Source organism: Pieris napi, chromosome 20 (genome assembly GCF_905475465.1).
Source record: "Pieris napi chromosome 20, ilPieNapi1.2, whole genome shotgun sequence".
NCBI classification, from domain to species: domain Eukaryota; kingdom Metazoa; phylum Arthropoda; class Insecta; order Lepidoptera; family Pieridae; genus Pieris; species Pieris napi.
In genome coordinates, this window is record NC_062253.1 from 6,787,813 (window position 1) to 6,814,882 (window position 27,070).

Sequence of the window (27,070 nt, forward strand, 5' to 3'; positions counted from 1 at the left end):
CAACGTTGCCGGTGAATATTTTCCCCTATGCACCTGACATAGTTTTCACTTTGTTTTCTCTTATACTCGACGGATTAAGTATATATAATGCTATATACAATTATACATCCACATATAGTTACTAGCTAATCCGGCAAACGTCTTTTTGCCATGTTTATTATGTATAGTAAAAAAATAGGGGTTGATTGTAGACGTGTGAAAATTAGGGATTGTATGTATTTTTTAATGTTGTATTATAAAAAAATAAAAATTTAAAAAAAAATTTAAAAAAAAAATTTAGGGGTGGACTACCCTTAACATTTAGGGGGATGAAAAATAGATGTTGTCCGATTCTCATTCCCAATATGCACACAAAATTTCATGAAAATCGGTCAAGCCGTTTCGGAGGAGTTTAACTACAAACACCGCGACACGAGAATTTTATATATTAGATAACGTAAAATATATAAATATTTATAGAATTAATAAAACTCTATAGTCTACGGGCAGTAATAAAAGATGACAGTATCAAGCCCCGAAACCGTTAAATTGGACATAGTACAGACCGTTCTACTGTCGTTGATTACATTTCTTAACGCAGTTATTAACCATTCTTATGTGTGATCCTTGTTTTTTTTTGGGGCTATGACTTGCCGGTTTCCTCACAATCTATTCCTTTGCCGAACAAATGTTCATTGCGCATATAAACGTTAGAGCACGGCCGGGGTTCGAAAGCTAGACCTCAGGGTTATCAAGTGCAAAAGAACTGTCATCTATTATTTCCTATATACGTATATTAGTATTAGAAGAGCTGTCAATGTTTTGCAATATTTGCAAATTTTTATTTTACATAAAAATTTAGGAAAACCTTTTCAAACTTTTTAATTAAAACAAACAACCCGTGTCTCTTAATTACGTTGAGGAACATTTTTTTTTATTTTTTCTGAGTTTTTTTTTATAAAGAAAATTAGCCCCTAATATCGAATTAGTGACCATATGACCCCATATAAGAATTACCCCATTTAACCTATTACATTAAATACAATTATTTTAATAACCTCCGAACTTACTGTACTGCCTTGTGATTCTGTTACTCATCAGAATGCCAAATCATAAAATGACTGCTTCACGACTGATTTGAGAGCGACCGCCGATGCGAAAACCGCTGTGTGAGTTCGAAAAGTGAGTTACAGAATCGCACGGCTATTACAGTTGTAAGATACATTAAGTCTATATTGATCAATAAATCAAATAATTAAGATGTAAGTATTGTCCGAAGAAAGAATTAATTTATCCCTCTATCTAATAGTGTGAGGGCCTCGCCCTGCAGCTAACTTAGATACAAATTAAAGAAGGGAAGCCAAATTACAAGCTATTCGGACAGTATTACTTTATTATTGAATAGGTGTTATTAGATTTAGGCTGTAAAAGCCTCTATTAGCTGGGTCGGACTAATTTTATCATTCAATTAAATAGGTCAAGTCAATAAATCCCTTTTATTTGATAATTCACCACCTCCAGCTTAGTCAAAGTCAAAGACTAAATCAAAATCGTTTATTCATATTGGTAACACAATGTACTTATGAACGTCAAAAAAGAAATACATATTACATGCTTCTAATTTGACATTTACTGCCAGTTCTCAAATCAAGGGCGTAGAACGGAAGAGAAGAACTGGCAATAACCGCCACTCTTTTAAACCGCCAAACTTTTTGTTTTACACAATTTTTGTAAGGAACTGCAACCATTACACCATGTCTCATGGTGCTATAGTGACAATCGAATCCCAGTGAAACATTAAAATGGAACCAGATATAAGCTTACTTCAATTAGGGTTTTTGAATATGTTTCTGTCTTTTTGTTTTTATCTTAATAATTTAATACAGCCTTGCGATTCTGTAACTCACTTTTCGAACTCACACAGCGGTTTTCGCAACGACTGATTTGAGCGCGACCGCTGTGAAAACCGCTTTGTGAGTTCGAAAAGTGAGTTACAGAATCGCAAGGCTGTTTAGATTATAGGCAATTTTAATTTTTGAGTAGAATCAAATACAAAACAAATCGATAGTAGTGTATGAAACCTTTTTGTTTTTGGACCTACACAATGATTTGAATTATCATCCAAACATGAATATTATCCGTATATTTAGAGATTTTGGATTTAGAGTATTTTATATTCATTACTACTACAACAAAATCGGAATTTCTCCTTTGCTTTAACATTAATTAATATGGATACACGCATTTACTACCTAATTGGACATATCTCTCTTCATATCTCTTAAAATATTCAATAGGTACATTTTCTTCCTTAACGATCATAACATCAATATTTCATTTCAACAACAAGCTATCACAGACGAGGCTCTGAATTTTCCTTTTACTTATTTAAGTACAGCGCTAGTCTCCGCTAACATTCTTGAGTATTTCTATAAATTATTTCGTCTTAAAGTAGTCCATAGCACAGATTTTACATTCCAAGAAATAGCAATAGAAAATGTAAATTAAATTAAAGTGCTTTCTTGTACCATAGAAGAGAGAATCTTTTGTTATATCTCCACAATGGGTACTTATTTTAAATGTATACAGGATTTATGAAAAATTACAAATTGACAACGTTTTATAATTGAGAAAATTATATGAATTTTTATACATTATAGTTTTGTAAAGAGCAATTAATTTAATCTAAAAGTTTTTCCTGTTAGTTGCTAGATTAGTTTATCCAAAACATGTTAATTGTCACTTTGACATATACATAAAGGAGACACTTGTCGGCCATCTTGAAAGAGACATAGACAATGGACATAAGTGTTACAGTTTGCATTTTGCATTTAGTTATAAAGTTTAGCGTTTTTGCACGTTTTTCATTTCATTTACTTTCCATACATCTATTTAGTTAGATGTTTGGATTCAACAATTAAGATTTCATTCATTCATCTGTAAAAAAAACACACGTCAAACTTATTTTTGCTATTTAAATTATTCGGTTTTTGTATGATTATTCATATACAACATATCTTTACAGAACAATTTATAAATAAAAATGTAATTCAATGCATGTTAAATCAAGCATATCTTCTCCTTTCGCTAGCAACATTATTTTTGCGTCTGTGTGCGTGTCCACCCATGCGTATCCATGTAGGTACGTGTACTTTACAAGTTCATAAATCTATTTTGTGTCTCATTACGCAGGATACAAATTGCCATTCTAGGGTCTTAGGCTCTTTATGGTCACAGGCATGTCTGTCCCTTGCCCCTTCAGATTACTGCAACCATTTAGATGGCCCAACAAAGATTAAAAACTATGAAGGTATTTGTTTGAAATCTGTTAACACATACATATATATAATTGAGATTGAATGTGAAGAAACTTCGGCACATAAATAATTCAAGATGGATTAGATATGTGCATAATGGAAACTTGGGGCCATCAAGTCGAGATTGAGCCGTATAAATTGTACGAAAGGATTTAGACATTTTCACTGGGTTTTCAAAGGTTTCATCATAAAAAATTAACTAATATTTGCACAAATATATGAATAATCTATCATCCTGTTATCGCGCAATGCTAAGGATGTTAAATTTGCTTTTGATCAAGTATTGTTTTTTGAAGTTATACTTCTTTAGGCGCGTTGTGAAAAATTGATGAGAGTGAAATTTACGATGCGCGCTCACCGTGACACAAAATTAACAGAATGAAGTTGCCCACGGAAGACGCTACGGCATTGGACATAATTTAAAAACAACATTCGAATAATAATAGAGTTTATGTTACACTTAATGTAAGAGAATAATAATAAATATTTATTTATTATTTCAAATGTAAACTGAGCTTTATTGACTATAATGACTCCTTTTCCAGTCTTTGATTATTTAATTGTAATTAATTATTTTCATGCAATCAAAAACTATTTCTAATAATGCCAAAGAAGTATAACTTCTTACGCGCGTACATAAGTACACGCACCCTTTTTTTTATTAGTGACTATTACCGACATCAGTATATATAATAACCTCAAAAACTATTGGACAGATTTCCAAAATTCTTTTAAAATACTACATTTCAGAATACCAGTTATGTTTAATTTATTGAAGACTTTAAGTGTGTTTTGTAGGTTTCATTCATATTTTAAGGTACACTTAACAGCAGTTAAAAAATATCGATAGAAAATAGGTTGCCTAGAGTGCAATGGCTTGTTATCTGTCTGTACTTGGCTAGTTCGTTGCCCACTAAGGGGATTATAGCACACGACGTATACTAACGCGTTTTGCATAGTTACTCAGTAAATATTCACGGTAAAGGTGTGAGAAACGCAACATAGAGTAACTTTAACAATTATCTTATTTCAGAGGCCGAGTGAATTTATTTTTATCTTTTTGTGATTATTATCCGATTAAATAATACTTAGTATTCTCAACCAATACGCTAATACTAGCCTATTAGTTGAGAATACTTAACTGTCACTTCTTTGTTCGAGGTAGCTGCCAGCTCTTCGGTCTCCTGTGATGTCGAATAACCTTTTCGATATTTCCTTAAAAAGCCTTATAGCGCTAGGACCCCACGGACCAAGGGTCTCGACACCGAATGGGACAAAATCATATTCGGAGCCTAGACCCCTGTATTTGCAGGCTATAGCTTTTTCAGCCGCATCACAAGTCTCACCAGCTCTGCTGTTGGTTCCATGTAGATGAGAAGGGGCCAGTGTGTCTGAACAGGTTGCATCCCATACCAGACTTTTTCAGACATTTTTGATTAATATATCCGTACATAAAACAGAAACAATGTTGTGAAACTAGACAAAATAAAGATACTGTTCTTATGTGAATGTTGTCCATAATAAAATCATGAGAAATATACATATCCAATACTTATCTTCCATAGACAATTCCAATTGAAAACCATTATTTAAACATATTAGTAGCTATGTACCTACTTATAAACCTTAATATCACCAGTTCCCAAAGGCGAAGTAAATATACATAGGAAAATCGAAAAGCAGTAGAGTTCGTTAATTTGATAAAAGCCTATATGAAAAAGACCCGGGGAGGCACAAATAGAGAACAGTCAATACAACTTCTTCCAATTTCCTGAAGCATAACGAAATTCTCGTTGGCACTGACTTTTATAGTTTCGATCGTTCGACTATAAAACGATAGAGATGTCGAACTTTGTTTATATACATTTTTTCTAAAACAATTTGTATCTGATCGAATTGAGTTCTAAGAATTTGAATATTCAGTCAAAGATAGACAAAACAACGATTCTAGTAATTTTAATTTATATGTGAATGATTAAGTTACCTGTTTATTCTAGTAATTATTCTATTTATTTTGTTTTATTGTAAAAACATTAACACTGTGTTTGTCTCCGCTATTCGAAACTAATTTAAGATCAGTACTTATTGTCTATAGAAGGTCTTTTAAATGTTATAGAAGCAATAGAAGCAAAATTATTTGTAACTGCCCCGCAAGCCTTAATATGATTATTCTACTTAGCCTACCTTTTAAGTAGCTACATACCAACATATAGAACATTTTGCTATTCTAGCTCATAGAGAAAGTTCGCTTTTTCGGAATAAAAACCTAAGTACTAAATAAAAAATACTTCTTTCCATAAAGCCTTAACCTCCTCAGAGTTCAAGGAATAAATAAAAAAAATCGAATTATATAGACTTCAAATTTAGCGATAGGATTAATGATATAGATAGTCCTATTTAAACAGATATAATGAATAGATCTTATACATGAAGAAGTCTTATAACAGCATGATCAAATAAAAGTCGTTTTTGACATACGGAAGTCATACTTAGCTTAGTCTTTACTTTGAATCTTACCCTAAAATCAAAATATCGTTTCTGTGATTTATTAACCATATCGGCAAATAGGATTACGTCACCAACTATAATTTATATTTCATCTTTGTGTCTTCATGCACGATGATGTTATTAGTAAAAAAACATCGGCTAGCCTTTGTTGTTTTATGTCTTGTTCGTTTTATACAAATCTCCGATATATACAGATTTCCGAGACCTAGAGGGAAGGAAAAAGGAATTTTACTGTCGTTAAAAGTGTCGAAAATTAATACAATAATAAATTTAATTTTTTTAATTTATTTCTTCGATAATAAACACGTGGCTTTTTAATTTCGGTTTCGTCATTTGAGATTTCAATAAATTATTTTGCATAAAATATAAAATACTAATATTTCATAAATTTCTAAAAGAATTTATATATGGTAATTCGCCCTTCTCACTCTCTCTCAATCGGTATCTCCCTTTTCTTAGACAAAAACGCTGCACATCTTCGTGACGCTAATTTTATTATTGCGTTTCATCCGTAAAAATTTTACCCTCATGCGCCTAAAGAATTTCACTTCAAAAATCGTTTTTACGCATGATCCAATCACTATTCTAAATACAAAAACATATCCCGTTTCGTCATTGGGGTCCCATAATACACCGGTTTCGGCTTACCTACTTTAAATCAGTTATTAGATAACGTAATCTTTTGCCAATCAATACCGGAGCTATTAAGCTTCTTCCAAGTAAGTGCCCTCAATCCTTGCTTTGACGGCAAATCGGTCAAGTAGATGCAGTAGTTTAGCTGTAAAATGTTCGTATAACAAGCAACGCTTAAGTAAATTAAAGTTAGAACTCAGACTCACTGTTTCGCTGCGACTGCGGTAAGTAAATAAGTAAATTATTGCGACCGTAGTTGCAAATAGCATTTTGAATTTCAATATTATTGTTTTGTTTTCAAAGTTATTCATGGCAACGGCAAAGCATCGCAGTTCTAAAGCAACAGCGCAACACCAATGCTTTGGATAAAAGATTTAGAATTTTTAAATTTTAGCCATCCTAGGCTTTTAATGGTACGTCAATCTTATATCATTCATCGCGGCGTCACCGTAACTTGATCGGTTAGCCATTAAATTTTAACCCTACTTTAGATCGATGTTATCTTTGAACTATCAAGTTAAAATAACAATAGACGGGACACACTACCCGTTAATACATCGCTAACAAAGCTTTGAAGTTTATATGAATAATCAAAAGCAACTCGTCCAATCATAGACACGCGATTCATCATTCCGTTTAACCAATGATAAACAAACGAAACGCGCTATCTTTTGTTTTGCTCTCACACTGTATTGAAACCAACGACGGCTTAAGAATTGTAGAAACGTAATGAATTTTTGAAGATATATAAGCTTCATCTTACAGAGAAATCGACTCATTGGTCTAGTGGTTAGTACCCCTGACTGCGAATCCATGGGTCCCGGGTTCGATCCCCGGCTGAGACGAACATCGATGTGATGAGCATTTGGTGTTGTGCTTAGGTCTTGGGTGTTTAAATATGTATTTATATGTCTATCTATCTATAATATGTATGTATATCCGTTGCCTAGTACCCACAACACAAGCTTCACCAGCTTAGCATGGGACTAGGTCAATTGGTGTGAATTGTCTTTAAAAAAAAAAAAAACGTGTCTATTTTAATCAAAGCTTATTTTTGATTACATACAGTATGTTAAGCCGTATTACGAGTACCTTGTTATGTTTCCATGCCTATGATATTGTCAAAATTCATAATCTAAGGTAAACTTTGTTAAGAGGAAACCAAATGTTATTTTTATATTACACGTAATGGAAATGTTACATCAAAATACTTTTTTTAATTATAATTTCATCTTTCACCTGACCTTAAGTAAAAAGATTGCATGCGATAAACCAGTTTATGTACGCAAAACAAATAAAGAAACGCAAAATTTTCCTCGTTTTGTGGCTTTATTATATTTAAGCCATTTACACTCGGGGCGAGGCTCTAAGTGGAGTGTTGAAAAACTTAGATTAAAACTTCGTCACATTGTTCTGTAATTCTGTCGTTCTACTTATTCTTATAAAAAGAAGACTGTGATCGAACAATATTTTTACTGAACATAAAATTGCCTATTTAAATTTTATTGTATTGATTAATTATTGTTATTTTTTCAAAAACACTTTCTTTTATTGATAAACATTTTAACCAAAACTAATCTACGTAGAGTTCTTTTGTAAATGAAGATAAAAGAAAGCAGCTATCAAACTTTTTAAATTACAATACACATAGAAGCTGGAATGGAATGTAATAATGAATGTATTAATCACATTTTAATTTAAATTAATAAAAAATATAAGACCAGTTTTGGTATAAAGTCTTAAGGGTGTTGTGATTGAATCACGGCTGTGCACCAATGGATCTTTCTTTATTCATAATTAGCACTTTCTTCTACAATTAACGCAAACGTGAGAAAACCGGCATCTTTCAAGCCCAAATATCGACAACATAAGAATTATCAAAGAAACGGATACAATCTACGATCAAGACCCATATAGGTTAGTTACTGGATTAATAATATTAATTTAGTATAACAAGGAATTATTTTGAAGAATTTACAGTTACAAGTTCCAAATTACAACTTTAAATGGACGGAAATTAAAGAACATCAAGGAAGTCTATTTTAACAGCGGTTTTGGGAATATGTTAGGTTATGTTTTAAATTATTTATTAATATACACTTCGTTACAATTATCAAATAACATAATAGATACAAATTTTAAGGGATGCAACTGGCGGCCATATCGCTACCAAGCGATCTCCTCAAGGCAATTCTAGTATGGGACAAAAATTGAGAAGAAACATTGGTAAAGTGCAAGTGCATAACCAAATCTTAGAAAGTGTAGTGCATAATCAAAGAGAAAATTATAGAAACTTAATCTCAAGTAATACAAAAAAATATATGATTAAAACAAACTAAAAAGATATTTTAAGAAATATTTATTCAGAAGAGTAATCGTATCGGGCAGCCTATTCCTAAACTAAAATATGTTTTAAATGATATATATATTCGGTATGATGGATATAGATAATTAACAATTAACAGTGTTAATTCACATAAATTAATCACACGTTTTGGTAAGTGAACTGCACTAATAATGTTATTGGAAACATAATTAAATAGTATTCGAAATTCGATGTATAAATCGTTAAGATAAATACTCGGTAACAGTTGAACAAACTCAACTACCAATCCGGTCGCAGAAATCGTACGAATATTGTGCATTGCCGATGTATTGTTAATAATTTCCCATTCAATGTTTATTTTATTAATCTCTCGTAGGAAATCTGTTCGCAGAATTTTCACATCGTTTCGAGGGAAATGGTATAAGATTTAATTATTATGGAATTGGTTTACTTTCATTTATTGAATATTTATTTCGTAATCAGCTAACAAAAATTATATATAATAACAAGCAATTACACTAAAAATATAGCCAGAGATGGAATACAAAATTTTACATACAAAAAGGTTCAAAAATTTGCAAAAGCGAACAAGCAATAGAAAATATTTAATACATTTAATTAAGTGATACCAAATTTGGCTGTGTTGTGAAATGGTGTAAAAGTGAGAGTAAGTATGTGAAGGTGATTTTGCGCTATGGATATTCTTAGTATATACTCCTTTTAACCATATTCCGCGATATCTTAAACAAGTCAAGGCTTGCTTTTGCTTTGATAAAAATATATTCAAACAGACACTGCTATATCTACGTATAAAATATAATTGTTCACTACAAGTAGAAATTTCAGTTAAAAACTTTAATTTTATACATAACATAATCAATGATCGTAAAATGGCGAAATTTCTAGGTCCTTATATAAAAATTTATTAAATACAAAAGTTACCAAACACAGTATTTCGGCCCAAACTAAATGCTCTGCTGATATCTCCCTGGGGGGATATCTTGACCGTTACCGTTAAATATTTGTGCAACGTAAAATACACCTTAAGATATAGAAAATAATATTGATATTAAGATACAAAATCTTTCTCATAGGGATGTTGGATTGGATATTAAATAATGACAGAAGTAAATTGTAGCTATAAATTAAGAATAAATCACAAATATGAGTAAAAGAACATAATTGTTAAATTTTGTAATGACGTTCCATTTATAAGAATTTCCCGCCCAGTTTGACAATTGTCAGACCATTCATTTGACTAATAGAATAATAGACATTTGATTTAATAAATTAAAATATTTCATATGAATCTCCGTGTCTTAAGGTAGTTAGAGTTAGCCATTAGCTCTATGTTAGATTAGTAGTATGTTCTGTAGTAATACGAGTATATCTTAATTACAGCGCTACTCATACCCAATTAATTGATAAGGTATTTGAAGCACGGGAGAATGCTATTCCATTTTTAGATTCTGATTGAATCTATGGTTAAATTGAAACTTATCAAAATCTTCACTATGAAGTCGACGAAATTTGCAACGTTAAGTTAATGAAATATTTTAAAATATAATAAAAATAAGAGGAAAGAAATCTATATAACATTATACTAAAATCGAATTAACGTGTATAACACCATAGAGTATAGCTAGTAACATAATAAGTTCACACTTAAAGCAATTAGAGATTTATTTTAAGCTGTAATACGTAAACCAAAGACAATATAGGCTATACAACAGCTCCTACAAACGAGATTTCATCTCTGCTAAACCCACTTTCGTGGGTCCTGAAATGTGAGGCAATTACGGGAACTAAGCAAATAGGAAAATCCCTGTCTTACAAACGAAATAAAATGAATTCGCACTGCGCTAAATGTACGTATTTCCTTTCATTTATCTGTGATTGGAACGATTCTATTTAGCCACACAGTTTAATTGAATGGCTTATATGAGCAAAAGTATTGATTTCTGTAGGGTAAATGTAGTATATAATTGTTGTTTGTTATTAATTATCATTATTAGTATAATGTTTGTTAATAATTATCATTATTAGTATAATGTTTGTTAATAATTATCATTATTAGTTTTTTATTAGGTTAAATTGTTGAGATTGTTCGTACATATAAATTGAAATGTTTATTATAAATATTTCTCGTCCGTTCTACGGCCTTGATTTAAGAACTGGCAGTAACTAAATTTAGAATTTTGACATCAATCAAATATATATTCTGTTACCTATTATGTAAATGATGCTATGTGTATACCTGTGTCCACACGAACAAAGTGAGTATAACTAGAACAGACAACAGGTAGTAATTTATTTAAATCAGCAGTTATTATAAAAAACAAATGAACAACAATTCTGTTAACAATATGACATGAATACCCAATGTTTTGTCATTATGATAAAACATTGGGTATTTGAGAAATGGTACGTTTAATAATGTTTATTCTCCTAATACAGGGCATACGTATGATATAATACAATGCACCTGTACATGGCAGGTGTGCAATTTAATTTGAACTTAGCTTAGACGAAAATAATTTCTCATTTGTTTTACGTATTTCTGTATACGAAATGGTGTTTTGTTTCAAACTTTGTTATTCAATTAAATTTACTTAAAGAGACAAAATGTTATAATTTTAATACATTTTATGTATCCGAAACCATCACATTGTTTGTAGTCGGAGGTTTTCCTTTGACGAAATATCAAGATATAGCATTGTGTCATTAATCTCCCGACTTGGCAGTTGTGGGAACTGCATTGTAAGGACTCTAGCTGGGGTAATAGTGTAAACTGTAAACGAGAAATTAATTTTGCGTTTTCTGTTTTTAATAAAAAGAAATTCAAACATAAAACACATTAGTCCACGATGCGGGGTATGTTGAATTTTGAGAGAAGGAAAGAAGTTGGTAGTTAAAAGTGTGGCTTGTTCGTTGCTTAGCGGTACATCAATAGCGTTCTTTATATACGATTCCCCCTGATACTACGTGTTTGCGTGTTGTTCTAAACTTATGTAAGTTCATGCTCTACACATGCTATTTCACTGCGCCTTGCTGATAAAAGTGAAACATTTGATTTTCTTATTTATCTACTCATTATTTTTTTGATTTAACATGTATTGAGGAGCATGGTGTAATTGTTACAAATAGTTTGTTTTTTTTTTAAAAACCTTGCTATTGAAAAGAGTGACCGTTTATGGCCAATTACCGTTCTACGCCCTTGATTTAAGAACTGGCCGTAAATTTAAATTAAGAACCATAATTTTTGTATACTGACCTTCGTAAGTGTACATTGAGTTACCTATATGAATAAATGATATTTTAATTTGATTTGAAATAACACGTGCTCTTGCTCTTAAGCTAGAGATGTTTTCCTAGAGGAAAACATAATAAACAAACTCTGTTTTACACCTCAAAACCAATGGCACATGTCAGGCACCAAAATGTCTTACTTGCGTAAAAATATGCATAAATCTGCCAAGATTAGAGATGGAACATATGCGATGAAAAAGTTAATCAAATAAACATTAAATTCTACTCATTTTTACTGTGTGCCCTCTCCACCCCTTTTGATGCGAGCACTAGATCCGTTCATTTTTGTAAATTAATTATAAGAAGAAAGTCCTAATACAATTAAGGAAATATTCATTTGTGATTACATCTCTATATTTCCACACACGAGCCCGAGGTGAGCGAGTAATTGACTGTCATGAAACAGTCGGGGAACATGTGGTGACATATTTGTGTGATAGAAATACCTCATCATAATTATTGTACATAGCTTTTCTTAGAGTTATTATCCAAGACGTATTTCAAGTCGCGATTTTATTTGAAATAAACCATTTCTTGAGACTGTATTTAAAATCGCCATTAAACCGTATGAAGTCAACTTGTAATAGATTCACGTTTGGACGGCACTTGGGTTTATAATCGACAATTGACATTTTGCCAACTAAGCCGACTCAGATTTATTTTTTCATATTCTACACAAAGCTTGCCTAAGAAACCGCAAAAATTGATTCCAATTAGCAGTATTTTGACTAGACTTAAAAAATATCAATCCTACGATTGAATCACGGGAGAATAGACTTACCGCTACCTACGAGTTATAGATATCGAAATGTTGCAAGAATATATTTAAGACCTTAGTATGCACACAACAACTTAGGCTAAAGGGCTTAGGACTCTAAGTGGGCGTCATCAAAGTCTGGTGTATAATTGATTCACTACCGAAGAGTATAAATCGTCGATACTAAAGAGTGGAGTAGAGTAGTCAGAAATTATATTTATTATTCCGGTATTTTGATGTATTTAACTAGATAAAATTTACCGAATTTCATGCAGCCCGTACGAATTAAGTAATCTATCGTGGCAGCAAGACCGCCTTTTCACAATCCATTGTCTACTTTAATCTTTACCTCATCTTGGTGTTTATCTTTGTATTAACTCTTAATAAAATTTGGATAATCCTTATAGCTACCAAGCAAAGTTATATTGGATGTTCTGAAATGAAAATCATTTAAATAAACTTCTTTAAAGATGTTTCTTCGTAACTCAATCATCCGAGTACTTTGAGCTTTTTTAACTAGCCATCGTCAGCGAAATACTCGAAACCATGTTCATTTAATATTACCCAAAAACCTTACGAAATCCATTCGATGTTTTCACGATTATTCTTAAGTTTTCCCGCTTTTTGGGGCAATTAAACCACTAAAATGTATGAAAGGAACAAAAACAAAACTGTAATTAAATGCAATTCGTACCAGTAGATGGCGTGTTGCGGTTTACATCAAAGATTTCTTGTTGCATTGCAACGTCGCGTCGGAAACAACAAATGATAAATTATTATTACGCTGTGTTATTATGCAAGATGTATAAAATAGCACACTCACACAGCCACGGGTTTTACAATTAATTATGCATCTATTTCATTGAATTATTATCGCTATAGGATATTAGGCGATCGAAATCAAAATTAACATCCACAAAAAGATTGAGTTCTTCATTTACATTTTTGGCCAGTTCTTAAATCAAAGGTGTAAAATGGACGAGAAGAACTGGCAAGAAAATCTCCGTCAATCTTTTAAATTGCCAAGTTTTTTGATTTACCAAATATGTGTTAAACTCTTCATAGTCTCTTGAATCAATTACCTATAATATTCGTTAAACTTCTTGGGCTGTCCCACATCTATGGGCTGTCCTAAAATATACTATATACTCCTAAAATATACTATATGTACCTGGAGGGGATAAGAGGGTAATGCTACCCTGTACTGTAAATTTTGTAAATCTTAATTGTATTTTATTGTTTTTAGTCTAAGTTTGGCCATTGAGCTGTTAATATATAAATAAAATAAAATAAAATACCAAATCATCAAAAGGAAATAATCATTCGTGTTAAGCCCGATAAGTTTTTTACTTATATCAATAATATAAGTAAAAAACTTATCGGGTACGACTATGGAAAGCTATAAAACATTATATGGCAACTAATATTTCAATTGATTTTACATGTATCATGTACCCAACCAATTAATTAACTCACCGCCTAAGTTGGATCATACAGATTTTTTATATATAAATAACACCACAAAGAGATTCAATTATGTCGTAGAACATTTAATGCCACGTAAAAAGAAATTAAACGGCTTTGACTGAATGTAATTGGTAAATTGGATGAAAGATTTCTAGCTACTTTGCTTGGCGGTAAGACCCCCTAACCCCCTACCCCCACGCTCTAAAGATAAACGCCATAAACCCCCTTATTCATAAAATCTAAATCCGTCTACAATATTATTTTAATTGATTTTAGATAACAAAGTACTACATATTTAATAATTCCGTTTTTCAGAAATCGTGGTAAGTAGAGGTCACATCTATCAAATACATTGTCTCAACTTATACCCGAATGGCTATATCTGTCTCAGGTCATCACACTGTGTGCTACGAAACAAATTATACGGTAGTTTTTAAGCGAAAAGCGTTTCTCAAATACCAGTCCTAGTTTTTGTGAAATCTAATATATAAAATTCTCGTGTCGCGGTGTTTGTGGTTAAACTCCTCCGAAACGGCTTGACCGGTCCTCATGAAATTTTGTGAGCATATTGGGTATAACTGAGAATCGGACAACATCTATTTTTCATCCCCCTAAATGTAGTCCACCCCTAAATTTTTTATTTTTATTGTTAGATAATTTAGTTTTTACTTTTTTTATGATACAGCATTAAAAAATACATACAACCCCTAACTTTCACCCCTCTACGATCAACCCCTATTTTTTAATTATAAATGATATACATGGCAAAACGACGTTTGCCCGGTCAGCTAGTAAAATATAAAGTCCCGAAAACCCCATGGGGAATAGGAAATTTTGGTCTTTTGATCCTTTAAGCAAGTAAGTGACCAGATTTTCATGGAGCTTGCTGTTGATGTTCCGAAGATATGTTAGTTTCCGTACGAATTTAAATGCGCATGGAAAAATACATTGGTTTTCACCCGGGGTTTAAACGCGACCCCAGGGTTTATAACCTTAACTAGACTGGCCGTGGGAATGAATAAGGAAGATAATCTGTAATTTCATGTTGATAAAATTTCCATTAGGTAAAATGCGAGAAAACCAATTTTCTTTTTATTCGTAATTGAAAAATCATGTAAAGTAGATAAGGAAATAAGGCTTCAATTATTATATTGAAAATCTTTATGAGGTCGTCTCAATATCAATTTAATTAGGATTAACAAGACTTATTCCTTATAATTAGGTAATTTAATACGTTATTTAAATTTTTATAAGTACTCGCTATAGGAGTCATAACAGACAGATTTTTAAAGTTTGAAAATATTCGTATTTTAAATACAACTGTTAAGGTTTTTTGTTTTTAATAATAACCTTTTCTTACATAATATAAACTTTATTCCATAATCGAAAGAATTCACATATACTTCTATAATATCGTACGGCATGCGCCAATCAAAGCTACTTAATAGATATACATCCGAAAATCCCACTGAAGGGGCCACGCGATTTCATTTTCCTCACGTTTCAAAAAGGTAATATAAATTTCTGATACATATCAAGTAGTTTTAATAAAGTCTCAGCTCCTATTGCTTTACTGACAATTTACGCTTGACGTCTCCTATTGAACGAACCATTTTCATAGGAAATTGGAATTTTCAAACTTCAAATTTCATTACTTTCTATATACAGGTTGAGGTTTGTATGTGCGAAAAAACTATGATTTAAGAATTCTTATCTATTATTCCTTGTTTTAAAAGAACGTTTTTTGAAAAATAAAAAGAATTAGGTCAAATAATTGTTTCAAATATAGAATTCGCTTTTGTTTAAATGGAACAAATCTTAACATGACGAATAATTAAAAATGAAGCCATTTAAACAAAAGCTCGATTGATATCGTGTATCGAAGTCTAACTCAATGTGAAAATGAGTCGCAATTATTTATAAGCAAAATGGCTTTAGCAAGCACTAGAAAAGTATCTATGTAAAAACATGATGTATAAATTTATAAATTAAATTAACACAAAAACAGACTAAAAAACAAAGAAGCTTTGTATCGACATGAGCGGAGATTTATTTCTTTAAAAGACACTTAAATTTGTTTAAAATTATCGTACTGTTTAATATAACCTGGAATAAAAGTGAAATGTTATTCTCAAACTATTCTTATGCTATTTTTGGTGTCGAAATACATATTTCAGTTTCATAATTTTCGAATGGAAGTGAATATGAAATTTTGGAATAACTTAACATACATTATACTGTAGCTGAGTGCACACAGAAATATCAAATAAGAATTTTCAATATTAAAATAAAATTAAAATTAAGTGGCACTTCCTACCTCGCAAATTTTTATACTCGCAAAACACTCCGGCATCATTCCCGCCGAGTTTAAGTCAGTGATTTTCCTTCACAATAAATTAATTTCACTCCGAAAAAATTATCACTACACTTTTAACAGTTATAATAAAATTCCAATTAATTTTTTATCACTTACTTAGTAATTGTAGGTTTATAACTAACGTATATAAATAAATATATGAAAAAACACGTCAGATAGTAGTCGTTGCTAGCGGCGACTGAATGAGAGCCCGCCCAAAGTAACGAAGCCAGACGAAAGCCTACGAACGTAGCCGAACGTACACGATATAAGGGCGAATGAAGTGGTAAGTTTTTACGAGAAAACGTTTCGTAGTCAAATGTAAAAAATATTCAGCACCTGCTGTTCATTTTGTATTAATTTTTTGTCATATCTGATAGGGATTTATTGAAAAATCCAAAGTTTTAAAGCAAGTAAAATACATAATTGTAGGAATGCTCTTTCTTGTTTTAAAGGCATGTAGACGTTAATTTTTGTGAGTATTTTTCACAATCGAGACTTATTGTTTAGTATACTAATACACCATACGCAGGGTTATACATAATGATGCTTGGTGTCTTCGAAAGAATACTACACAAAGAGTAGTAGAAACGCCCGTCCATTATTAAGCCAAATGCAATATTTGGATTTTTTTTTTGTCTCACGGTTATATGTATAACATTTTACATAAAAAGAGTAATCAGAACGTTGATTATAACCACACAATTTCTCACCTTTAATAAGGGTCTATGGAACAATGATAGCAGATACAGTATATTGAAGATAAAGCCTTCAATTTTAAAGGCATATTGCAGTACAGAAGCGCAATAAAATCGGGATCTACGGTTATGAGTTCTCTTGAAAAGAGCAACAATGGCTTTATATCTCGCGGATTATATTGTACTAGTACTACGCCTGCGGGTTCATCTATAAAGCTTACCTTCAAGATTCTATCTTTAACGTAGAGAGGTTAATTCAGCCGCGAAAATTGCTAAAAATCTCAAGTAGTCCAAGGCAATATTTAAGGAAAATACGAATTTTATAATTATATTAAAAAATTAATTAAAATATGCTAAATAGTCCCGAATGTTTTGTTTTATAGCCCTGGTCACCGATAACTAAGTTGAAAGCCAAAGTTATTATTGGAAGTATAATAAAAGTTATAGTATTTATTTATAAATTTACAACAAATATGCCAAACAATCATTATAATATATAATTAAGTCTACTTTAAATTACTAACTAATTGTTACCACTTAAAATGTTTTTTTGCATTTTTTTTTACACTTTCATTTATAAATGTACCAGTTCTGGTGCAGAACTGGGGAAACGGTTAAGCAGTGACATAAGTGGAATTGGTGACTGCTAGCTCCACTAATTTTTTTATTAAAAATTTTGATACTAAAACTATTTACCTAGTGTAACTTTAGTTTCGTAAAACTATAGAAGACTTATAATAGGAAAGAAAAATGGGTCAATTTAGAGTCGAAAGCACGATTTTTAGTTCTGATCATCATGCTTATCACTAGGCCAACACTACTCCCAATTCCAAGAATTGTATGCAATTCGAATGTTATTGAGAATTATATTTATGAATTATATTTATGAATTATATATACATTTTTATATATATGCCCTTATATATTGTATATAATGCTGCTACACTAGACTGAAATAGTGGGAAATTAATAGCGCAGCAGCTTGCTCAACTTCATCATAAGATCTTGCGTTAAAATCACAGGTAAAGCAATTACTTAAAACGAAATTGAAACGAAAAATTAACCGAAAGCCCTGAGTTAGGATGTTGGTGTTTGAATATTCTGTAGCATGAGTACGTAAAGCTAATGCCTGTGCCTACTCCTGTGATAGAATTATGTCGAACATCCGTATTTAAGGATGGAGAGTTCACGTTTGTCTACGTAAACACTTGAGCACTTTAAAGTCATACTGCTTTCAACAGTATTTGTGTAGTCGAAACATCAAGTTATGTAAAATAATTAAGTAACGTTTTTCGGTTTAACAAGTTTATTTACACTATATCTTTTGCGTAAACGATGAAATGACCCGCGAGCTTTTCGGCAATTCGTTAGTCCACCTACTTCGTCGTGAACGTGAACAATATATAATTACTTAAAAATATATTATACTAGTAGACTCGGCCAAGCGTTGCTGTGGCTAAGATTTTTGTTATATTACATAGTAGTAAACTATTCAAGAGAAACGGCAGGAGGACACCAATCCACCATGTGTTTTTGGTGGTTATGCCATTAAATTGGAGCTTATGTGAAACGTTGGTATTTATTTTGATAAGGATCAATACCTAGGTACGAATAAAGAGCCTTATCTAGCAGTGGTATTTTAATAAAGAAATAATAATAAAAAGACGCTTATTGTGACGTAACTATAAAAGATAGAGACATACTGTCGAGACATTTTTTATAGATAGTGATGTGTCCTGAAAAGTTTAGATACATCAATTTGTTCTATCATTAATAGTTTTCGCAGCGCACACGATTCTAGGAAGTTTTTTGTTAATTTTTTTACACCTTGGGTTAGATTATTCAAGTTTTAGTAAGCATCCCTAATTTTTTTGAAAATGAAACATAGCCTATGTCACTCAGGAATAGTGTAGCTTGCCAACGGTGAAAAGAACGGTGAGAATTTTTGAAATCGGTCAGTAGTTTAGGAGCCTATTCATTTCAAACAAACAAAAAATCAAATCTTTCCTCTTTATAATATTAGTGTAGATTATACATAACACATTTAAATTGGGTAATTACTAAACTATACAAAACACTGGACTATTTAAACTATGCGAAAAGTTTCTAAATTTCAAAACAGAAGCGGTCCCAACAATTGATATACCGCAAATCTCTTCGTAACTTTACAACTGAACTTACATTCGTACCTTTTGTGGGGACCCAAATTAGTTGAACTTGTATTAAAGTGCTTATTGAAACCGCCTCGATGGTAGTGACGTCAAGAATTAACTCTTCATTGGAGTTTGGGTTAAAACTATCTCGTTGCAACTTCGAAATACTTTATATGTATTTTTTAATATAAGACAATCCGGATATTTGACGTGAAATTTGATTCCCTTTGATCAAAATAATAATAAATTAAATAGGCTGCTTAATATCTATCAACACAATCTGCAATGTAAAGATACGACTAAAGCGGGCCATAGACGGACCGCATGTTGCAGTCAAGGCGGACTGCAATATGCGGTCGCCGCACGGCGATCAGCCCTGCGATTCTGTAACTCACTTCACGAACTCACACCGCGGTTTTCGCATCGGCGGTCGCTCTCAAATCAGTCGTGAAGCAGTCATTTTACGATTTGGCATTCTGATAAGGTGGGAGCTTATAGTTTATTGTTTATCAGAATGCCAAATCATAAAATGACTGCTTCACGACTGATTTGAGAGCGACCGCCGATGCGAAAACCGCGGTGTGAGTTCGTGAAGTGAGTTACAGAATCACAGGGCTGCAGTTTCGATACTAAATTCATATCCGCAATACACGGACCGCTCGAGCAGTTCCTGAGCAAACCGCATATTGCAGTCGGTCTTGACTGCATCATGCGGTCCGTCTATGGCCCGCTTTAAGGACTGGCTTCCGAACATACCTTACGCAGTGTTAGAGCTGCTTTTGAGCCCTACTATGTAGTTACACACTTTTTTCATTCACTCACTGACTCACTCACTGACTCACTCACTCCCTTACACATTTGCACCCACACACTCACTCATGCACTCAGCCGTGTTGATAACAGTTGAAAAGATTTAATTAGATTATATATAATATATTTTAAGGAATTTATACTTAAGTTTGTTATGGAAGAGCTAGGAACCCTGACACAGGTATTTCTTACTTAAAAGGGTTCCCAAATCTTACATATTGTAATGTATATGTACTTAAAATGAATAAACAGATTTTTATTATTAAAATAAACAGTATTATTGCATAACTAAAGCGGTCTCTTTTTGTCACAGCATAAACTAAATTTTTGTAAGAGACAAAATAGTGATTTAGTTAAAAGTGCAAGTATACTGCACTAGGTAAACGCTACCACAATGGTTGGCTCTAGCCATCAAATTAACAAAAGCATTACTAAATATTATATACACACATAAACTATAAATGTGTGTACAATACTATAGATTTGTAACACATGGAACTTTGAAAATCTAATTTTCTTTTACTTAAAGTATTATATATGTAAATACTTGTGGGAGTAGAGATAGTTGTCGCATATAAGTTTTAATACCTTTATTTCATTTCCATTTCTTATATGTGTGTGCTTCAATGAATAAATCAGATGTTAGAAATTACCAAACTACGAGTTTGTTTTGCGGGTCACCTTACCTTTCGCTTATTCGCCACTTATTCTGTGGCGTTACAGCCTTTTATGTGATAGTATTTACTAATAAATTTTTTATTGATTAATTTTAATATTTATCGTTAATCACTTAGTTATTTTTTTCCATACGCCAAAGAATTACAACTTCTAACATGTGTTCATAAGTACACACACTCTTTTTTTTTTCTTACGTAAGTGAGCTACCTTCTGTGCCTGACACACGCCGTCAAAGACTTTTTGGCTCAAAAATCATGCCAGTTTTCATACGATGTTTTCCGTCAGCGAGTGTTAAATGCGCACATAGACATAAACTACATTGGTGAACAGGGGTTTGAATCTACGACCTCAGGGATGACAATCTTAGTCACCACACTGCTCTTTTGGCTGAATAATAATGTTCTCTATGCCGATTCAGCTGGACCCTATAGAGAATGACCATGCACGCAGCAGATATTGCAGTATACAAGTCTGTGAACATGAGTCTCTTTATTCCATAGCGATTATACTCCAAAGGGAATGTTGATGCCAACCCCCACGACACCTCAGAGACTCAGGCCTGCACAGGATTATACGTTTAGATGTTCGTTTGAGAACACCCGTGCAGTAACCAAAGTACCTCGGTGCGGCTTTGAATACCGGTGGGGTTTGACTTCGTACGTACTACTGTTCTAGCCAATCCCGACGTCGCCTCAGAGACTCGGGCCTGCACGGGATTAGACGTTTAGATGTTCGTTTGAGAACACCCGTGCAGTAACCAAAGTAACCTCGGCGCGGCTTTGAATACCGGTGGGGTTTGACTACGTACGTTTTGTCGAGACGGTTTGACGTATCGCTGGCACCGCCTCAACCCACGCACCCCTGCTAGTGCGTAATTGTAGGATGTTGTCTTGAAATGAAACTGCGCCTTGTTCTTGTTTCTTGCTTCGCCGATTATTCTTGGGTCCCAGTTCGTTGCGGAGGAAAAAGAGGATTTTGCGTAAATCTCGCCGAGCTTAAGTACTCAAACAGTATACCGCGACGAGAGCTGCGCTTACAGAAATCTGCGCGCGTATACCGCGACGAGAGCTACGCGACCCTTTTATTCGGCGAAGCATTTTATTTATTTATTTAACTGTATTTTTCCCTTGAATTATTTACATATTTTTATCTAACTTATTTATACTAAAATTCTACTTATGAGCTATCAACAATATTCTTATTTTACTTATAGCTCATACTTAATTACCAAACAATATTCATATTTAACCTATAGCTCATACTTAATACTATTTAAATCTATGAGTCGCCAACATTCTCCCCCTCGTGCGTAGCACCGTCATTCCTGCACGGCGACTTCGCAGGCACCAAGATGACGATCCTCGACGATGGTCTTCGTAACACTCCACCTTTGGTCGCGACGTCCACGATCCTGGTTCTTCCGTCGGGCCCGGGGTACGTGGTTTCGATGATTCCCCTGGGCCAAGTGCATCGTGGTAGCGTGCGATCTACGATAAGAACCACATCGCCTGGCTGCAGCTGCTCGCCTTCCCGTCGTCCTGTTGTTTTCCTGGGCAGTAGCGTGGGCAAGTACTCCCGTAGCCATCTCCTCCAAAAGTGATCAGAGAGTCGTTGGACGGTCTTCCAATCGTCTCTGCCCACCAGCTTTGCATCAGGAAAATGCCCAACGCGTGCAGCTCCACTGGATCGCCCAATGAGAAAGTGATTTGGGGTTAGCGCCTCCTCTTCCGAATTGTCAGCTAGGTTCGTTATTGGTCTGGAATTAACCATGTGTTCTGCTTCCAACAGCAACGTATGCAGAACTTCCTCTCGTGGAACGCGCTCCTTTAATGTAGCGTCCAGTGCGACCTTAATGGAGCGCACCAATCGTTCCCAAGCTCCTCCCATATTTGGTGCGCCGGGAGGAATAAATTTCCACTGTATGCCAACCTTCTCTGCTTCTGTGACGATTTCCTCTCTTTTAAGCTCTTCAATGGCTGTTTGGAGTTCTTTGCTGGCCTTAACAAAGTTTGTTCCATTATCGGAATAAATTATCTTTGGCATTCCTCTTCGAGCAGCGAATCTCCTTAACGCCATTATAGTAGAGTCCGTCGTCAGGCTGGGCACTATCTCGATATGTACTGCCCTTGTGGTCAGGCATGTAAACAAGGCTCCCCATCTCTTCTCTCTTCGTCTGCCGATCGCCACGAGCATTGGACCGAAGTAGTCCACACCTGTGCACGTGAAAGGGGGCTCACCATGCCTCAGCCTTTCTTGAGGTAAGTTGCCCGCCGGATGCTCCGCTGGTTTACCCTTCTTTAGCTTGCAGTGCTGGCAGTTTTGTTGTATACTACGCAGCACTGATCTCAGGCCTAACATCCAGTATTTTTGCCGTATTTCGTTCATTACTGTGGCTTGATTACCATGGTTGTATTTTTCGTGATAATGTTTAATCATCAATCTCCCAATGGCGTTCCTGCCATCCAGTACTATGGGCGTTAAATAGTCGTTGTCAACGCCCGCTACGGTTCTTGCTCTACCTTGAAGTCTTATGAGATTGTCTTTCATAGTGACGTCTAGCCTTTTCAATTGGCTTCGATTCTCCGTCGTGCGCCCTTGTTTGAGATTTTTAATGTCTTGTTCAAAGCTGCTTTGCTGACATTGGGCGATTAGAACTTCCTGCGCTCGTAATAGGTGTGTCTCGCCGATCGGAAGGTAAGTTCGCCTCTTTTTTGCACTTTTATTGCAGCGCTCGAGGTTCGACGGCTTCTTTTCTCTACATAGGTCGATAAATTGTAGTACCCTGGCAGTCGATCTCCACAATCTTGTCCACGATGATAAGTTTTCGGGAACCGGAGTAATTTCACTGTGGCGAAGTGTATTCACCTGCTCCATCGTTCTGTCTTCGTCGCATTTTTCCTTTTTAAAACTTCGTGGAGCTGGCCATTCTTCTTCGCCTTTTGACAGGAAATCTGGACCCTTGAACCACCGATGTTCCGCGTTAAATTCTTCCGGTGGGCTCCTGGTCGCATCATCGGCAGGATTCTGCGCTGTAGGCACCCATCTCCAGTCTTGCGGTTTTGTCAGATCCTCTATCTCCGCAATTCTATGAGCTACGAAGGTCTTAAACGTTCTGGGATCTGCCTTTATCCAGGAAAGTACCACACTCGAATCCGTCCAAAACGTTTTCCTTGTAACCTGCAGGTCGAGTTCTTTTGCCACTGAGTCTGCAAGTCTACTACCTAATAGAGCTGCCTGCAGTTCAAGCCTCGGCATAGATGTTGGTTTCAGAGGCGTTACTCTTGACTTGGCGGCGACGAGGTTTATCAAGTATTTTCCTTTACCTCTGGTTCGCCAGTATACTGCGGCTGCATACGCTGTCTCACTCGCGTCAGTAAAAGTATGCAGCTCCCCCTCAGTGCAGAATGGTGACATGCATCGCGGCAGTCGGATGTCTTTTATTCCACCGATATGCTCTAGGTAGCTCTTCCAAGCTTCGGTGTCGTCTTCAGTGATTTGGTCATCCCATCCAACACCACTGCGCCATATCTTTTGAATGAGCTTCTTTCCTTGGATGAGAATGGGTGATAGCAGTCCGAGTGGGTCGAAAGTAGACATCACAGCTCCCGTGACTTCTCGTTTTGTTGGAGTCTGCATGCCTCGCGCTACCTCGTTAGGGATTTTCCTAAATTGGCTTCTAAATCCAAGACAATCCTCTGACGTCAGCCATCTCAGTCCCAGGGTCTTTTCTTCGTTTTCACCTAGGTGCACTTCCTGTTCGCCGTCGGCTTCTACGATCTCTTTCTTATTCGACGCCCATCCTCGTAGCTCGAAGTGCGCCCTCTGGTGGATTAAGTCGACTTGCTGCATTACTCGTTTGCAATCGTCAACACTGTGGAAGCTTTGCAAATAGTCATCCATATAGTGATTGCGCTCTATTGCTTGCGCCGCTTCTGGATATTTATGTAAGTGGATCTTTGCGTTCTTGTTTTTTATATAAATAGCGGTGCAAGGCGACGACGCAGCTCCAAATATCACTGATGTCATTCTGTATTCCTTCACTGGCACTTCCTTGTCTTTTCGCCATAGGAACCTGAGACTGTCTCTATCTTCTTTACGTATTTTCACTTGCAGAAACATTTCTTTTATATCGGCCGCTATTGCTACAGGGCCTTGGCGGAATCGCAGTAGCACTCCAAATATTGACTGTAGTAAGTCCGGGCCGGACAGCAGAACGTCGTTAAGGCTGACTCCGTTGTATTTGGCCGCAGCGTCGAAAACAATTCTCAGCTTCTTTTTCAGAGGGTGAACCACTGGGAAGTGAGGCAGGTACCATTTTTTGTTAGATGTGCAGTCGGCTGGTGCTTCTTCAGCGTAGTTGCTTTTCAACAGATTGTCTATCTGCGCGCTATACTCATTTTTTAATTTAGCGTCCTTACGCAGCTTTCTTTCTATGCCTTGAAATCTGTTGAAAGCTGCTGCGTAGTTATTTGGAAGACATACATCTTCCTTTTTCCACAACAGTCCGACCTCGTATCTGCCATCTTCCAACTGTCGGCTGGTTCTTTCCAATATGTCCAGTGCTCGCTGTTCGATATCCGTTGAAGGCTTCTTCGGCTGAACCCCCAAAGACTCAATAGTGAAGTGTTCCCTCACCAACTGATCTATTTTATCTTCGACGACGCTGGCGTGTGCACATGTGTTCACGTAATTGATCGGCGACACGCCACTGCTGTCGGAGCCGTGGAGAACCCATCCTAACTTCGTTCGTGACGCCACCGGCTGCCCTGGCTTTCCACGTCGTATTTGTAATGAGACAATATACTCCCAATTGTCTTGGCCAATGAGCAGCTTCGGCGCCTCAGCTTCGTAGCACACGTCTTGTAGTAAGCCCCGCAAGTGATGACACTTCTTTAGTCGGCTTTTATCTACGAATTGAGGGGTTAATTTGAGCTCCTTGATAGTTCTTGCCCGCTTAAGTGTGCTCTTCTCGCTTTCCTTGATCCCTTTCAGTTCGATATCTAAAATCATGGAGTCGTGATTTTTCATTTGCCCTCCGCCGATAGTTTCTATATTCAAGGCTTCGCGAGGACCCTTAATGCCGATGCTCGAAGCCACGTTTTCATCAAGCAGTGTCACCGTTGAGCCTTCATCTAGCAGCGCCAGTACTTGTTTGCTCCCAGCCGGTCCGTATATCTCCACCTTGAGCATCTTAAGAATAGCTTTCGGTGTGCTTATTGTATTGACCGTCGCTGTCTCGGGCGGTGCCTCTTCGTGACATTGTTCGCTCTCCGACGTCACATGTAGTAGGCTATGGTGCCATCTTCGACACAACTTGCACGGTGGTCTTCGGCATGTTTCTTTCCGGTGCTTCCCAGCGAGGCACTTGAAGCAGACCTTAAGCCTCTTAACTGTTTCCCATCTCTCGTTGACTGCCGCTTTTAGGAATCTTTGGCAGTCTTTCAGTTTATGTGTACCTTCACAGTCTGGGCACTTGATTTCTTCAGGTCTACACCTTTCAGCGATATTATACGTAGCTTGCTTCACTGGCCGTCTTATCGCTGCGCTCGGTCGTACGCTTTTGCTGTCTTCGAGTACCGCGAATGCGCCGCATTTGTCCGCTTCTAAATTGAGGAAGTTGCTTATCGTTTGAATATCACTGAACGATTCCTCTTCCCTCGCAGCCGTGAAATCGTACCATCTGAATCTGAGAATTGGAGGCATCTTCTCTATTATAAGTTTCACGATTTCAGGTGAGTAGAGGTATTGCGGTCTCTTCAATCCCTTTATGGCGGCCACGCTGTTATTTATTTGGCTAGCGAAGACGCATATGTCCCTGGGATTTTCCGTCGTTCTGGGAAGCGCCTTTAATTTCTCCAGTTCAGCTAGCACCAGTGCGTCGGGTCTACCAAATCTTCGGCGTAAAGCGTTAATAACTTCTTCTGGCATCGCCTCTGAGTACAAGAGGCTCTTAATGCTTTCTCTCGCTGTGCCTTTAATCGCTTTACGTAGCCGCGCCATATTCTGAATGCCAGAGAACATCGGAGATGTGTCTTCATATACGACTCGAAACGCCGTCCATTCGGAGCTGTCGCCTTCA

At 35.4% G+C, this 27,070-nt stretch overlaps 1 protein-coding gene across 1 annotated transcript in view; it reads right to left on the reverse strand.

Moving 5' to 3' along the window:
- The window catches only part of LOC125059897, a 35,687-nt gene extending 18,847 nt beyond the window's left edge, over positions 1-16,840 (reverse strand). The window contains exon 1 of the mRNA XM_047664581.1: positions 16,614-16,840. The gene's annotated coding sequence lies outside the window, so the exon portion shown is untranslated. The remainder of the gene's footprint in view (positions 1-16,613) is intronic.
- Positions 16,841-27,070: the final 10,230 nt, after the last annotated feature.